Below are 14340 nucleotides of genomic sequence, written 5' to 3'. Positions count from 1 at the left end.
TTAAAATTTTCAAAATTTTGTTTCTGATACCAGTTCACATAAAAAAAAATTTCAGCATGAAGTTCACCTGCTTTTATTTTTAAATCAACTTTATAACATCTTAGAAACTTCAGGTTATCTGGGAGAGCCACGTCTTTGCAGCCGCTTTTATTTTAAACAAGTTTTACTGTTAGAGTAGTTTGCTCTGATGGAGCAGGCGGGTAATCATAGCTATCAAGCTGGTGTTCAAGGAATGATTTTGGACTCAGAGGAAGTTCTCATTTCTGCATGGAGGGATGTAATTGTAGTGATTACTTTAAACTTTAATGTTGTAAGAATAACCTGATATTAGAGGCATTTTTTTTTTTTGCCTTAAAATCAGCATGTAAGCTACTGATCCACAGAAGTGACACTGACAACTACATGAAGTACAGTGACATCCTCTGCAGAGATTAAATGTAGAGTCTGAGTACGTAAGGAAACACCCCTGCGCTCCACATTACTCTTAGCTGCCATTGGCGTAGAGCCTGCAGGGGGCCAGTTGGACAGCGTGGTGTTGCAGAAAGGCCACTGACCCCCTAGGTGACCTGAGGGCTCCGGGGTTGCCAGGAGCAGCACCTGAGATCTGCAGCACCTCCTACTCTTTAATGTTTCAAAGACCTGAACTAAAGAAGTGAATCCTGTCGCCCAGCTTCTGCTCACCTGCGCTGGGGTAGGAGCTGGGGGCTGTGGCCAGGCTACTTGTCCCTGCGTCCCCTTCCCCAAGTTGGCGTGTGATCCATTCATGATGTGTGTGGTTACCACTACAATGGAGTTCCATGAGCTTGATGAGCTCTGCCTTTGACCCTCCCCTTGTGTCTCTGAAGCAAATGAGAAAATTTGGAAACAGTGGAAGGGTCTAGGGCTAAGTAAGCAACAGGCACTGCACTTGCAGATGGAGCACTTTGCAGGTTTTCACAGCGTCGCTGCGCCCGGGGTTAATCGGTTGCTACCTAAGTGCCTATAGGCTGCGTGTATGGTCACAGGTGGGCTTCAGGGTCACCCGCTGATTGACCACGGCAAATCACTAATCAGCACCCCTTCCATCCCCCGATCCTCCTAAATGTGGGCTACGATAATACTACAGACTTCACAGGGTCATGCCAAGTACAAATGGGATTTTTGTGAAAGAGCTTCGCAAACTCCAAATTGCTTATTTTTACAGCTTTGACTGCTACCAGGAAGTTAAAATGAGGCCCCAAAGGCTTGTAGTGGTAGTGACATACAAAAATCACAAACCAGAGGGGCGCCTGGGTGGCTCAGTCAGCTAAGTATCCAATTCCTGTTTCCGGCTTAGGTCGTGGTCTCAGGATGGTGGGATCAAGACCCGTGTTGGGCTCCATGCTCAGCATAGAGCCTGCTGGAGATTCTCTCCCTCTCCCTCTGCCTCTCTAAAATAATAATAATAATAATAATAATAATAATAATAATAAATTTAAAAAGCTATCTGAGTATTTAAAAAAAACAATCACACTAGTAATAAAGGATGGCCCTTGAAGTAGATCCCAAGAGTTTTACTTTTGCCTCGTGTTTCCAGCCGATAAAGGTGGCCGAGCACTTCCTGTACGCCAGGCACTCTGCTGGGTGCTGGGGCCGAAGGGTCAGCAGAGCTGGGTTGACCCTCCCATGCTGCACACACAGATGAGTAGGTAATTACAGCAGGACGGGTCTTGAGGCTGTACAGCGGGGAGCTGGTAGGTCTGGGGGAGCTGGGACTGCTGCCCAGACGTGGAGACCCTAAATGAGGACAGGGAGGAGGATAGTAGAGTTGATGGGATCACCGAGGAGGGAAGACAGAGAGGAGGAAAGTGGGTGATGGGAGGCTGAAGTGCATGGGGCTTCATGGGGCTTTGTGGGCGGCCAGGATGGGGCATTTGATTTTCATCCTGAGGGGAAGCCAGGGCCTTAGGTCTGGAGCCTGGCTCTACTGCTTACTCACCAGCCCTGTCTCATGGGGGAGCGAGCTCAGGCTTCCATCTCTCACAGTTTCCTGGTCTGTAAAATGGGGAAATGATACTGCCCACTTAGTAGGGACAATGAGGATTACATGAGATGATGCAGGTGGGGTCCTTCGCACGGCACCAGGCTAAGTCCTTATTCCATATTAGCTGCTTCATCATGAGTGTTTTCCAATTAGCGATTACTGTTAAATCATTGATGGATATAGATTGGAGAGAGACAAGAGTGGGAATAAGGAAAAATGTTTGGGGTTTGTTGCAGAAGTCCAGAGAATGCACGTGGACTGGTCAGAGGGAAGTGTGGATTTTAGAAAGGGGTGAACTTGAGACGTCGGATGAGGAGGCCTGAGATGGGTGGGTTCTGGAGTTGGGGGGGGCAGGAGGGCATGTTTGTGCCCTCTGTCACTGTACGGTTGGTTGTGCTATTCATGGAGAAAAAGAAATGCAGAGGAAAGGTTTATTTTGGACATGTTGAGTTTGAGGGGCCTTGGTGACCTCCAGGTGGAGATGTCAGCTGGGCGGTTGCTCTGTGAGTCCGGCGGTTGGGGGAGAAGTCTGGGCCAAGTCCATGCACAGATGCATTAGCCCATAGGTGGCAGTTTAAATGTGGGTTTGTCTAAACGTCTGGGGGATTGTCTAGGGAACCTTCTTTTTTATCCGGTGGCTTGTCAGTTCCTCCATGGTCTCTAGATAAAGCCTAGAGGAGAAGTGATGGTCCGGAATTAAAAGGATAAAGACCAATTTCCCAGCAGTCTTTGCAAGAAGACTTTTGTCCTGAGGTTCACCTTCACTGAAGACAGACCAGGAAAAAGGGGCTTTAATTATAGTTCTGAAGGATTCGTTGCCATGTGTTGGAGCCTCTTAGCGGGAGCATATAACTGGGGAGCGGCGCCCGGGCTGGCATTTTTAAAGCAGCCCCTCCCACTGGCTTGCTCTTTGGGTGCTGGTTGTAGAAAATAATGTTTATAGAGCACTTTACTTTAAAAAGCCTGTGTCTCCAGGATCCTTCGCATTTCAGCCACACTGTGAAGACAAGTTTGGAAAGTGTCTCAAGTGCACAGAATGTTCTGGATTCTGAGCCAGCACTGGACCCTTGCTGCCTTCTTTTCTTTCCTTCCTTCCTTCCTTCCTTCCTTCCTTCCTTCCTTCCTTCCTTCCTTCCTTCCTTCCTTCCCTCCCTCCCTCCCTCCTCCTTCCTTTCTTTCTCTTTCTTCTTTCCTCTTTATTTCCTTTCTTTCCGTCTTTCTTCTTTCGTCTTCTTCTTCTTTCTTTCTTTCTTTCTTTCTTTCTCTTTCTTTCTTTCTTTCTTTCTTTCTTTCTTTCTTTCTTTCTTTCTTTTCTTCTTTCTTCTTTTCTTTCTCTCCTTTTTTTTCTACATATAGGGTTGGTTTCTTTGCAAAGTCATTTGAAAGTAAAGGACAATCTGCCCCCTCATCCCCAGATAAATCAGTTTGTGTTTTCTGAGAATCAAGACATTCTCCTTTGTATCTTAGAGTGAATCTAGAAAATGATCACACCTAACAAAGTTAGTAATGATTTCCTAATATTGCTTGCTATGTGCCCCTTTTTTCATTTACTCCTTTATATGTATTAATTCTATCTGCCCTGCTTCCCTGTGTTATCTTGTAAGGGTGGGAAATACGCTACCTGTGGAGCATTTAGCTCCGTATTTTATGTTAGTAAGAGGTTCATAAAAATGTGTCAAATAAACTATGTAAGCCCACACTTAGGTACCACTCTCTATGTCTCCCAGCTCATCTGACCCTGACAGCAATCCTATGAAGCAGATGCTCTTCCAATCTTAACAGATTGGAAAACTGAGGCATAAGAGATTAAATACCCCACCTACGGATCATATAGCAAGAAATTTAAACCCGGGCAACTTGGCACTGGCCTTTTTAACCATCATCCTATACTGTCTCTAAATACATCGTTTAAAATAACTTCCATTCTGTTTATTTATTTTTAAAGATTTTGTTTATTTAAGAGAGAGAGTATGTGAGAGCATGGGCAGGAGGGGCAGAGGGTGAGGGTCAGGCAGACTCCCCGCTGAGCAGGAGCCCGACTCGAGGCTTGATCCTAGGACCCCAAGCTCATGACCTGAGTTGAAGGCAGATGCTTAACCGACCGAGCCACCCAGGTGCCCCCCGCCAACATCCTGCCTGTTTTTAAAGATGATCTTTGTAACCATAGTCATGAGTAAAATAAACGCAAAGTTTGTTGGGTTCTGAAACTTGTAAATGTCCCTGCTAAAAATTCTTAAGTCTGGGAAAAGCTAGAAAAAAATTCTTTTCACATATATATTTAAATAAATTTATATTTATAAATTTCTATTTTATAAGTACAGTAACTTTTTCTTTTTTTTTTTTACAGCAATTCCTTCCCGGTCCAGAAAGCTGATAAAACTAGGTTTTTCCCTCTGGATAGTACTTTCAACCCTGCGCAGTCACATCCTGGCTTGTTTCCATCCTTTTCATCTTCATTCCCTTCCCTTTAAGGATCCTTCTCCATCCAATCTGGACCATGTCCTGCGAGCTTGGAGTCCTTCCTGGGTATCTGTCTCTTTGACTCTCGCCTTCTTTTTAACCTCTTTCCAAAAGTTCAAAGGCAGTCAGTCCTGCGGCACAGCTTTTGCAGTGATTATCACTTAAGGGTCTGCTTTCTTGATTATCCTTTAAGTGTCTGCTTTCCTCCTACACTTAGATTTTTATCCTTCATCAACAGATTGTGTCTTCTCTCAGAATTTCTCCTCGACTTTTACTGAGTCCACATCTGTAAAAGTGCTGTTTCAGACCACGGTTACCGTGGAGGTGATAAGAAACAAAAGTCAAAATGTCACACGAGTGTTTTCTTGTCTGTACCTTGTGGAATGACGACAGCACAGAGAAGTAATTAGAAGCTGATTTTATTGCCTGTGCTATTCACTCTGTCTGCTGATACTGTCTTTGTTGGGTTTAGAATTTTGAGATCTTTAAATTTTAGACTAAATGCATTATAATTCTGAAGACGTCTAATTATATATACTTACCATCATTGCCTATTGGTATTTAAATATGTAGATTTAAGTATATGAGTATATTTAAATACATATATAAATAAAATCTGAATATGCCTGTGTGGCCATCGTCTTTGCTTCAGCATCTCAATTTTTGTTTTTCTGCTTCCGAATTTGACACAGAATACCACACAGACTAATAGGGAATAAAAAAAGAACTTAATAGAGATGAAAACATTCAGAGATGAGGCACATTTGTTGGTTCCATAGGTGTGACGATGTGCGTGGTGCAGGGCTTAGAGTCGTGTTGTGGAGAATCTAACCACTTTTCTGGCATCTACCTAGGTGTTGTGCATCCAGAGGCTGAAATGAGAATATGGGGCTTCAGGCATCTTTTTTTTTTTTTTTTTTCAGGCACTACTTTGAAAAGATATTGTCTTATCCGGTATATTTTACAGACCAGTCTATAGATACTTTCTGGTGTTACGCCTTCTGATGGGATTACAGATAAACAGAATTTGTATTAACCGCTCTTTGCACTAGGATTCTGAGGGCAAGCATTGCATCCAGGGAGGGGACTTAGTTCCTTCAGTCCTGTAACTATGAGAACACCACCCTGGAGCCCACTGTCAGACATGCAGATCTCATAACCTCCACGGGTGGATGGAGTCCTCCTCTGGTGGGAGGTCTGGAGACCCGAGTCTGGGGCTGATGAGGAGGCGGAGGAGTGGGTTGGTTATAGATGTGGATTTTTAGGGTCACATTGCTTGTGTTTGAATTCTGGACCTACTCCCTTTACAGCTCTTTGTTTCTCAGAGGCTCATTTTCCTCATTTAGAAAACAGGGATGATGTTAGGACATCCTATATGAGTTGATGTGAAGAACAAATAAAGCCCTCAGCTCTGATCATGCCAAATAGTAAATACTGCATAATATTAGCAATGATGATAATGAGGACACTGTTCAGGAAGTTAGTCATATCACCTTGGGTGAGTCATATAATTTTTTATCTCTTCCATCCATTGTTTTCCTGTTGTAAAAGGATGAAGATTGACTATTACCTTTAAGGGATCCTGTTCCTAAAAGTCTTTGATTCAAATCTGTTAGTTCAAGAGCCCTTGAATCCAGCTCATTGTTTCAAGTAATGTTTACAGAGAAACGTTTCATAACCTCTGAATGACTCTCTAAAACTTAGTGTGGGCCCCCAGGCCCCGTAGGTTAAATCTCACTGCAACAAGCTCCAAGGGTTTATCCAAACTATTTTTGTTTTTTTACATTTTATAGCCTTGAGTAATCAAGCCGTATAAATCCTTTTGTCCAACTCAAATGTCAATGGTAATGCTTTTCATCTTAAAGGGATTTACAGGCAATAGCCACATATGTCATAAAAATCATCTCCGAGATAATGTGTATTGTTCAGAAACTGGGCATGTTACCCAGTAAGGATTTGGGAGCTACACAGTCCTGGGATTTGGTTGTTTTTTACCAGTATCCTCGTATGCAGGGTTTTGGTAAAAGCACCCTCTTAGGACCTTATTAAACTGCATGTATTTACATAATAAATGTGCAACATGTCCTCATAAAATTACCAGGCCGGAGTAAAATACTGTTCTTATTCTTTTAAAAATTGGCATTATCCCTAAATCACCACTTCATTTAGGAATTGTAGCAGCTGAGACCCTTGGAGTTCCAACAATCCAATGGTTTCACCTTTTCAAACAAAGCAGGCTTTCAGATTTGTCAAGTATGAGTCAAACTTAATTTCTATGTTTGGTGCATACTGATTAATTTGATTTACAGCTAAGTTCATGTTTCTTATCTTTTCTCTTTCTTTCTCCCCCTGCTTCCCCCCATAGCACAGTTTCTCTGAGATTGTTTAAATGAAAGTACTGCAAGGGATTTTGTTGGCCTGCTTCTTTCATTGACAATGGGACGATGCATTCACTTTAGTGCGTGACCAGGGTCCTATCATTTTTATTTTTTTTAATTTTTATTTATTTATGATAGTCACAGAGAGAGAGAGAGAGAGAGAGGCAGAGACATAGGCAGAGGGAGAAGCAGGCTCCATGCACCGGGAGCCCGATGTGGGATTCGATCGAGAGTCTCCAGGATCGCGCCCTGGGCCAAAGGCAGGCGCCAAACTGCTGCGCCACCCAGGGATCCCGGTCCTATCATTTTTAGCGCTACTTCCCCTTTGAGAACCATTCTGATGTCCAGGTCAGTGGTGACAGGTGACAGTTAGAAGTTACAGTGTGACAAATGCAGAAGTAAATAATGGTATCTTAGTGCTTTTCTTTTCGAGAAGAGGCAGGGGATACCTTATACATAAATACAAATTAAAGTTTCTTAAAGCATGTGTCCAGAACAGCACATGAAAATTATTTCACGTTCCTAAAACATTCTGGCTTTAAAAATTCAGGTAAATGCCCTGAATTTCAACTATTATTTTCTCTTGTGGCTTCAGGAATCACAACCGCTTCAGCAGTAACCATAACAATGAGGATAGCTGCCATTCGCGGAGTGCTGGCTCTGTGTTTGGTGCTTGAAGTTAGCAGTTAACAGCTGAGGGGCGGGTTGACCTTGTGGGTTGCGTTGGAATCTGTGTTTGATCACATATTACTTCGGTGACCTTGGGCAAATAAACCTAAATTTTCTATGCATCATTTTCTGCATCTGTAGAGTGAAGTAATATTAGTGCAAACCTAATGAGGTTGTTATAAGGATTAAAGGGGTATACTGTGCTCAGAACAGTGGGGTGAGTGATTAACGTAAGTGTTGTTGCTTGATGCTCATAATAGCTGAACACGGAGGATCCTGGTGGACCTGAGATATAAGCCAGGTGTGTCTGATTCTGGAGTTCATGTTCTCTCTGCTGCACTGAGCTCCTTCTCTGGTCAAGTCAACCTTGCATGACCTCTAGCTAGTTGGGTGCAGGTCCGCTCTCCCTCATGGGGCTCAAGGCTCGTTGAGGACAGCGAGGCTAAACTTTCTTTCGTATTCCTTAGTACACCTGGCACTTAAGTACCTGTGGGTCTTTTGTTGCATTTCTGAGTGGGGAAATATCTCAAAACTGTTGCAACAAGGTCGTTTCATATGGCAGGAAACTGGAGCCAAGATGAATTAACAACCAGTGTTCACTCGTGTAACTGGGTGACTCTCATTGGTTAGACTCCAGCAGTGAGGGGGAGGGGCAGATCTCATCCAGTTTCCCATTCAGCATGAATTCGGGGTCAAAGGAGACTTGGACAGATTTCATATACAGAATTTGGGGATCCCTTCTGTGGCTCTCTTCTTTCCTAGGACCCTTTCTGACTCCTTGGAGTATGCCTGTGTCAAGCTCCTTCCTGGGGTCCCTTTGGGCAGAGAGAGCAGGTTTAACACTAGCATCTTTGTGTCCCTGGGCCATAGTCACAGCTGAGGCTGCCTGTGGGGTGGCACTCCCCAGACGTGAAACTCACCCCTTGTTGACTGCTGCCTCTACATTCTGACTTTCCTCCAAAACCTGTCTGCTTTTGTTCACGTTCTACAGCCACGTAGTCCTGGGGTTATTTGGTCTGGAGTTTAGGGTTGCTCTTTGCGGACAAACTGCTAAAAAAAAAAAAAAAAAAAAAAAAGCTTACGTCTCTGTATCAGAAGCAGAATGTTCATGTAATTGCCTTTAACAGCAACGACGATCTTTTTTTTTTTTTTTTTTTAAGATTTTACTTATTTATTCATGAGAGACACACAGAGAGAGGCAGAGACACAGGCAGAGGGAGAAGCAGGCTCCATGCGGGGAGCCTGATGTGGGACTCGATCCTGGGACCCCAGGATCACACCCTAGGCCAAAGACAGGCACAAACTGCTGAGCCACCCAGGCATCCCCAAGGATCCTTTACAATAGAAATACAAATATCCTAAAAGTAAGTGTAATTTTTTATTTCTCCCTGAAGCAGAATTTATCTCCATATGTGTATATATATATATATTCCCTATTTTAGAGAGTCGGAGGAGGCTAGAGTGAAATTTTTGTCTGACTTGAACCAAAGTACCATGTGATGTGGTCCTGGGTCTTATTATGAACAGTTTAGATCTGGGCTCCGAGTCCTGTGAGCCTGTTAAGGTGGGAATGACAGAGAGACCTGGCCTCAGAGAGCTGAACATGCACACAGCTATGAAAGTAGAAGAATGTTGATTAATTACTTTATCATATTCTATTTTTGATTAAGCTCTTCTCTGACTTGTTTTTTTCCAACCTGATTTCTTATCTCCTGTGACCTGATGTCATACTGATAAAAGGCCACCAGAGGTAGAGGCTTAGGCTTCCCCTCCCTGCACATAGCCCCTTCTCGAAGGATTGCCCACTACTCTTCTTTCCCCAGTCATATTTAATTATAATTTATATGAAGAGCTTGTCCCTTCCTCACTTTCAGCTCGCAAATAGTAGACACTTAGTAATGCATCTGGTCACTGCACAGCAGGGCAGGCACATGGGCTAGTCTCACCACTGTCCCCTCTCAATGCATTTGACCATCACCGCCTGCTCTGTGACAGTCTGGGACTTTATATAACATTTTAAATCATTTTATCATTTTTGTCTTCACTCTCAGAGAAACTTATGCTCTCAAATGAGCTCAAAGGAAAAAAAAAAAAAAAAGAAACACACCTATAATTCCATCCCCCAAGAGAGATCACTTTGAATTTTAGGCAAATATCTTTGAAGTCTCTTTTTTTAATGTGCATTTTAGAAAGCTAAAGTTGGATCTTACTGTGCATTCTCTTTTGTAATGAGCTGCTTCAACTGAACAATGTGTTCCAAATGTTCCCTTGTATCGTTCGTTATTTTCCTAAAGAATTGTTATTAATGGCTGCATTTTATTCCATCATATGAATGTGGCATAATGTATTTAATGAAAGACTTAATCATCCACACACTATTTATCGATTACCTACTTTGTGGCAGTTACTGTGCTAATGACGAGGGATCTAGGCGTGAACAAGACAGATGAGGCTCTGGCTCATGGATCTTGTGGGATAGTGGGATAGATAGTGCAGACGCTATGACCAGAGATATGACTGGGCTCTACTGGGGTGGTCCAGTGGTTGAAGAGGGACCCCTCCCCCACAAACCCAGACTGGGGGCTGGAAGGAAATCAGGAAATGTTCTTTTTTTTTTTTTTAAATGGTAGTCTTCTTTTTTTTAAATTTTTATTTATTTATGATAGTAACAGAGAGACAGAGAGAGAGAGAGAGGCAGAGACACAGGCAGAGGGAGAAGCAGGCTCCATGCACCGGGAGCCCCACGTGGGATTCGATCCCGGGTCTCCAGCATCGCGCCCTGGGCCAAAGGCAGGCGCCAAACTGCTGCACCACCCAGGGTTCCCAGGAAATGTTCTAAGGGAAATGATGTTTCAGCGGACACCCAAGGTATCACCAAGATGAGGAAGTTAGGGGTGTGGGCAAAGGACCGAGTCTCCCAGGAAGAGAACATTGACACCATGTGTGAAGGTAGGGGAGAGAGAGGGTGCCATTTTGAGGAGCAAAATGTTGCTCAGCAGAGAGAGCTGTAATGCAGAATGTGATGGAGAGATGGTATGGACTAGTGGCTGAAGTAGAAGCCAGCTCGGCAGGCCTTCCCACCCGTGACAAGGGGATTGGACTCCACCCCAGATAGCAGGGGAGGACACCATGATTAGTTTTAGCAGAGGAGGAGCAGAACTTTGGCATTTGGGAGAAACTACCATGGCTCAAGGAGGAGTAATGGATTGGAGGAGGACAAGTATCAGAGAACCCTGGTTGGAACCTGTTACAGTAATTTAGGTGAGCAATAGTGGTGGATTGAATTAGGGATGATGGAGATAGAAAGGGATAGACTGGCTGTAAGAGGAGGAGGTGGAGGAGAGGGACCATGGACAACCCAGCTTTCAGAAAGTGTTAGGCAACTGCATGTATGGGGGTGCTGTGTGGGGTGGTGAGCAGCTTTGAGAGGAGAGGAGAGGAGTTCCATTTGGGACATGAATTTAATGAACCCAAGGAACATCCAGAAGAAACATTGAGCAGTCAGCTGAATGCATGAACCCGAAGTGTGGGAGTGAGCGGTGGGCAGGAGAGGTCAAGTGGAGAAATTTCTACATCCAGGGCCAAATCTCAGCTGTGGGCTTGTGGGAGGCCACCCAGAGCAAGCACACAGTGGGGAAGGGGAGTGTCCAGGACAAAACGAGGAATGCCACCCTTTGGCATCGCTGAGGAAATGGAGTCTGCAAAAGGTATATTTAGGTTCTTTTTTTTTTTTTTTTTTTTTTTTAAATCACGTTGCAGAGAACATTTTGTACATATATTTTTTTAATGCATTAGGTCATCTGCTTCCTTAGGACAAACAAAGGCTCACAAAGTTGTATATAACTTTTGTAAACCTGGAGATCTTGTGGTCCAGTTGCAGAGGTGAGACCCAGTTGAAGAAATCCCAAGCAATTAGAAAAAAACCCAGCATCCCTCATCTTCTAATTGAAGTCTTTGAGAGTTCTGAGAGGGTTTATATTACATCTAGCGCAGAGACACACTTGTGAAAATCTCTTTGTCTTTCCTCATCTCCTCAGACCACAGCTGCTCTTGAGTATCTGTCTTTCCCCTTACTCTTATCATCCATTCATTATTTCTAATCAGTTATGTTTTATCAGAGGATGGACTAGGCTAATGCAGTAGCTTTTTGTTTTTCCTACAAAGTAACTTTTACAGCATCTCTGTATCCATTAAAAATCTCAATTAAAAAATAATAGATAACTCAAACAGATCAGAAAACGAAAAAGAAAAAAAAAAAAGAGGAGTGTACTGGCTCTGTAGTAAATATGCAGGATGAATTCAAGCATGGCTTGATCCAGAAGCTCACATAATGTCATCAAGCCTGAACTTTCAATCTCTCCAGCAGTCTTCCCTCTGCTTTCCACTGTTGGCTTCATTCTCAAGATTGGGTAGGGAAGATTTGTCTTCTCCCAGAAGAATCCATGGGGCTGACTTAGATCGTTCCGAATCGAGACATTGCCCACCACTGAACTACTCATTGTGGCCATGGTATATACTGCTTTGGGAGGATCAAGTCTCAGACACAAAGCCACTCTTGGAGCTGACATTTGGAGTCAATTCCCTGCAAACTCTAAGGGCTGAGAATAGAACCAGCTTCTTAGAGGAAATTTAGTGTATAGTTGTCACAATCAAGGAAAATGGAAGTAAATCTGTGTTGGTTGGGAGAAAAAAGACAATTATGAAACGTAACGGTAGTTTATACATTTTATTCTTCGGGACTAAATAGAAAGTTTGTGGCCACCAAGCAGAGAAAAAGAACTGTGTAAAGGAAAGGTGCATTCTCCTTAAAAACGATCCTGATGGCAGCAGGCCCCCACCCCGGGCCAATTAAGTTAGTATTCCAGGGGGTGGGAAACCAAGCATCGAATTTTCCAAAGCTCTCTAGGGTTCCAGTGTGCAGCCAGGGCTGAGGACCTCTGTGACTGAAGATCACAGAGTGAGCTCTTTCAGGGATTAACCCTGGTGGTGTTCTTTGTATGCAGGGGGACCCTGCATGATGCCAGGTGTCGCCACACGTCAGCATATATAAAATTCATGAAAATAAGGGTCATTTCTGTTGAAGCAGATGGAGAAACGAAGGCTCAAAATTCATGTCATTTAGAGGACAGATCTGCATTGAATTTCACTTCTTTAGATTAGCAGATGGCTTTGGTCACATTACTTAACCCTCTGGACTTCAGCTTCAAAATATGTAAAAGGTAATAATGCACATCTCATGGAGCTGTGGGGTTGTACAGGATAGGTGGGTACTCAGTACCTCTGTCTCCCTTCCATGTTCCGTTGCTTACTTCTTACCTTTCTTTTTCTTTTGTTTTTTTTCTCCAGACTCAGAATTTCTACAGAGAATTTTTTTTTAATTTTATTTATTTATTCATGAGAGACAGAGAGAGAGAGAGAGAGAGAGAGAGGAGAGAGAGGCAGAGACACAGGCAGAGGGAGAAGCAGGCTCCATGCAGGGAGCCCGATGTGGGACTCCATCCTGGGACTCCAGGATCACGCCCTGGGCCGAAGGCAGGCGCCAAACCACTGAGCCACCCAGGTGTCCCCTCTACAGAGAATTGAAATGTTATTTTGCTCATGTGCATAAGGCGATCCTCTGTCTATCTCACAGGGCAAATTTCTTGTTGTTGTTCATGTCAGAGAGAACGGTTATGTGGCTTGCCCAGGACTCCCAGCCTCCTGCAGACTTCCAGATTCCTCTCTGGACTCCGGCAATAGCTTCCGGACTTCTCTTTCTGATCCTCTCTTGTCCTCTGCAGTCTGTACTCCACACAATAGGCAAAGAGGCCTGTCTAAAAATGTGGATCCCATGTTTTCACTTCTGCCTCTTCTTTTTTTTTTTTAAAGATTTTATTTATTTATTCATGAGAGAAAGAGAGAGAGAGAGAGAGAGAGAGTGAGAGGGAGGGAGAGAGGCAGAGGGAGTAGCAGACTCCGTGCAGGGAGCCTGACGTGGGACTCGATCCGGGGTCTCCAGGATCACACCCTGGGCTGAAGGTGGCACTAAACTGCTGAGCCACCCGGGCCACCCTCAGTCCTGCCTCTTAAACCTCAGGTGATTTCCCACCCAAAGTGTGGTATATGGCCAACATGTACCTGGCTAACTCTTGGACCTCATTTCTTTTACTTTTTTTTTTTTTTTTAAGATTTTATTTATTTATGAGAGACAGAGACATAGGCAGAGGGAGAAGCAGGTTCCCTGCGGGGAGCCTGGTGCAGGACTTGATCCTAGGACCCCCAGGATCACACCCTGAGCCAAGGGCAGATGCTCAACCGCTCAGCCACCCAGGTGCTCCTCTTGGACCTCATTTCTTACTACTTTCTGCTTTTCTCTTTCTAGCCATTGGCCTCCTGAGGTACTTCAAACACAGCAGGGGCTTGGAATTGGTCTCCAGGGGGCGCCATTCACCTCAGAGCACAATGCTCCCTGGGGCATTTGCACCTGATGCTGCCTTTGCTGGAAGCCTTGCTCCAGGCTGGACTATGGATCTTTCCCTCGGGCCATTCCTTCCCTCTGACAGCTCCCAGGATTCTCTCCTCTTACCTGTCTCCATCGCATGGAGCACTAGTTAATGATATCGATTTACTTATCTTTCTATTGTCTGTTTTCCTCCTACAATCTAAGGTCGGAAGCAGTGCCTGGTACCTGGGTGGTCTCCATCTGTCTAGGTAAAATGAGTGTCCAAAGGACAACACGGAACTCTTTGACTAAACCCTAGAATTTCCATTGTTAAGAGCCAATTATTTTTGCTCTCGTAACCCATCTACCTGTGAGTGTTGTCTCTTCTGTCTTTTATCTATTGAGTCGAA

At 44.0% G+C, this 14340-nt stretch overlaps 1 protein-coding gene and 1 long non-coding RNA gene across 7 annotated transcripts in view; one reads left to right on the top strand and one right to left on the bottom strand.

Moving 5' to 3' along the window:
- DNER (delta/notch like EGF repeat containing) overlaps positions 1-14340 on the top strand; it is a 313381-nt gene that overhangs the window by 222235 nt on the left and 76806 nt on the right. The window lies entirely within an intron of this gene.
- Positions 1-14340, bottom strand: part of LOC119865958 — a 54889-nt gene that overhangs the window by 14748 nt on the left and 25801 nt on the right. For 5 of the 6 annotated variants that reach the window (XR_005378779.1, XR_005378775.1, XR_005378777.1 and 2 more), the window contains one exon: positions 8430-8559. This is a non-coding gene — a long non-coding RNA (uncharacterized LOC119865958). The remainder of the gene's footprint in view (positions 1-8429; positions 8560-14340) is intronic. The other variant, XR_005378780.1, reaches the window with a different exon arrangement.

This window comes from Canis lupus, chromosome 25 (genome assembly GCF_011100685.1).
Source record: "Canis lupus familiaris isolate Mischka breed German Shepherd chromosome 25, alternate assembly UU_Cfam_GSD_1.0, whole genome shotgun sequence".
NCBI lineage: Eukaryota > Metazoa > Chordata > Mammalia > Carnivora > Canidae > Canis > Canis lupus.
The sequence above is the reverse complement of the archived record's forward strand: the minus strand, read 5'-3'. Positions and strand labels throughout refer to the sequence as shown.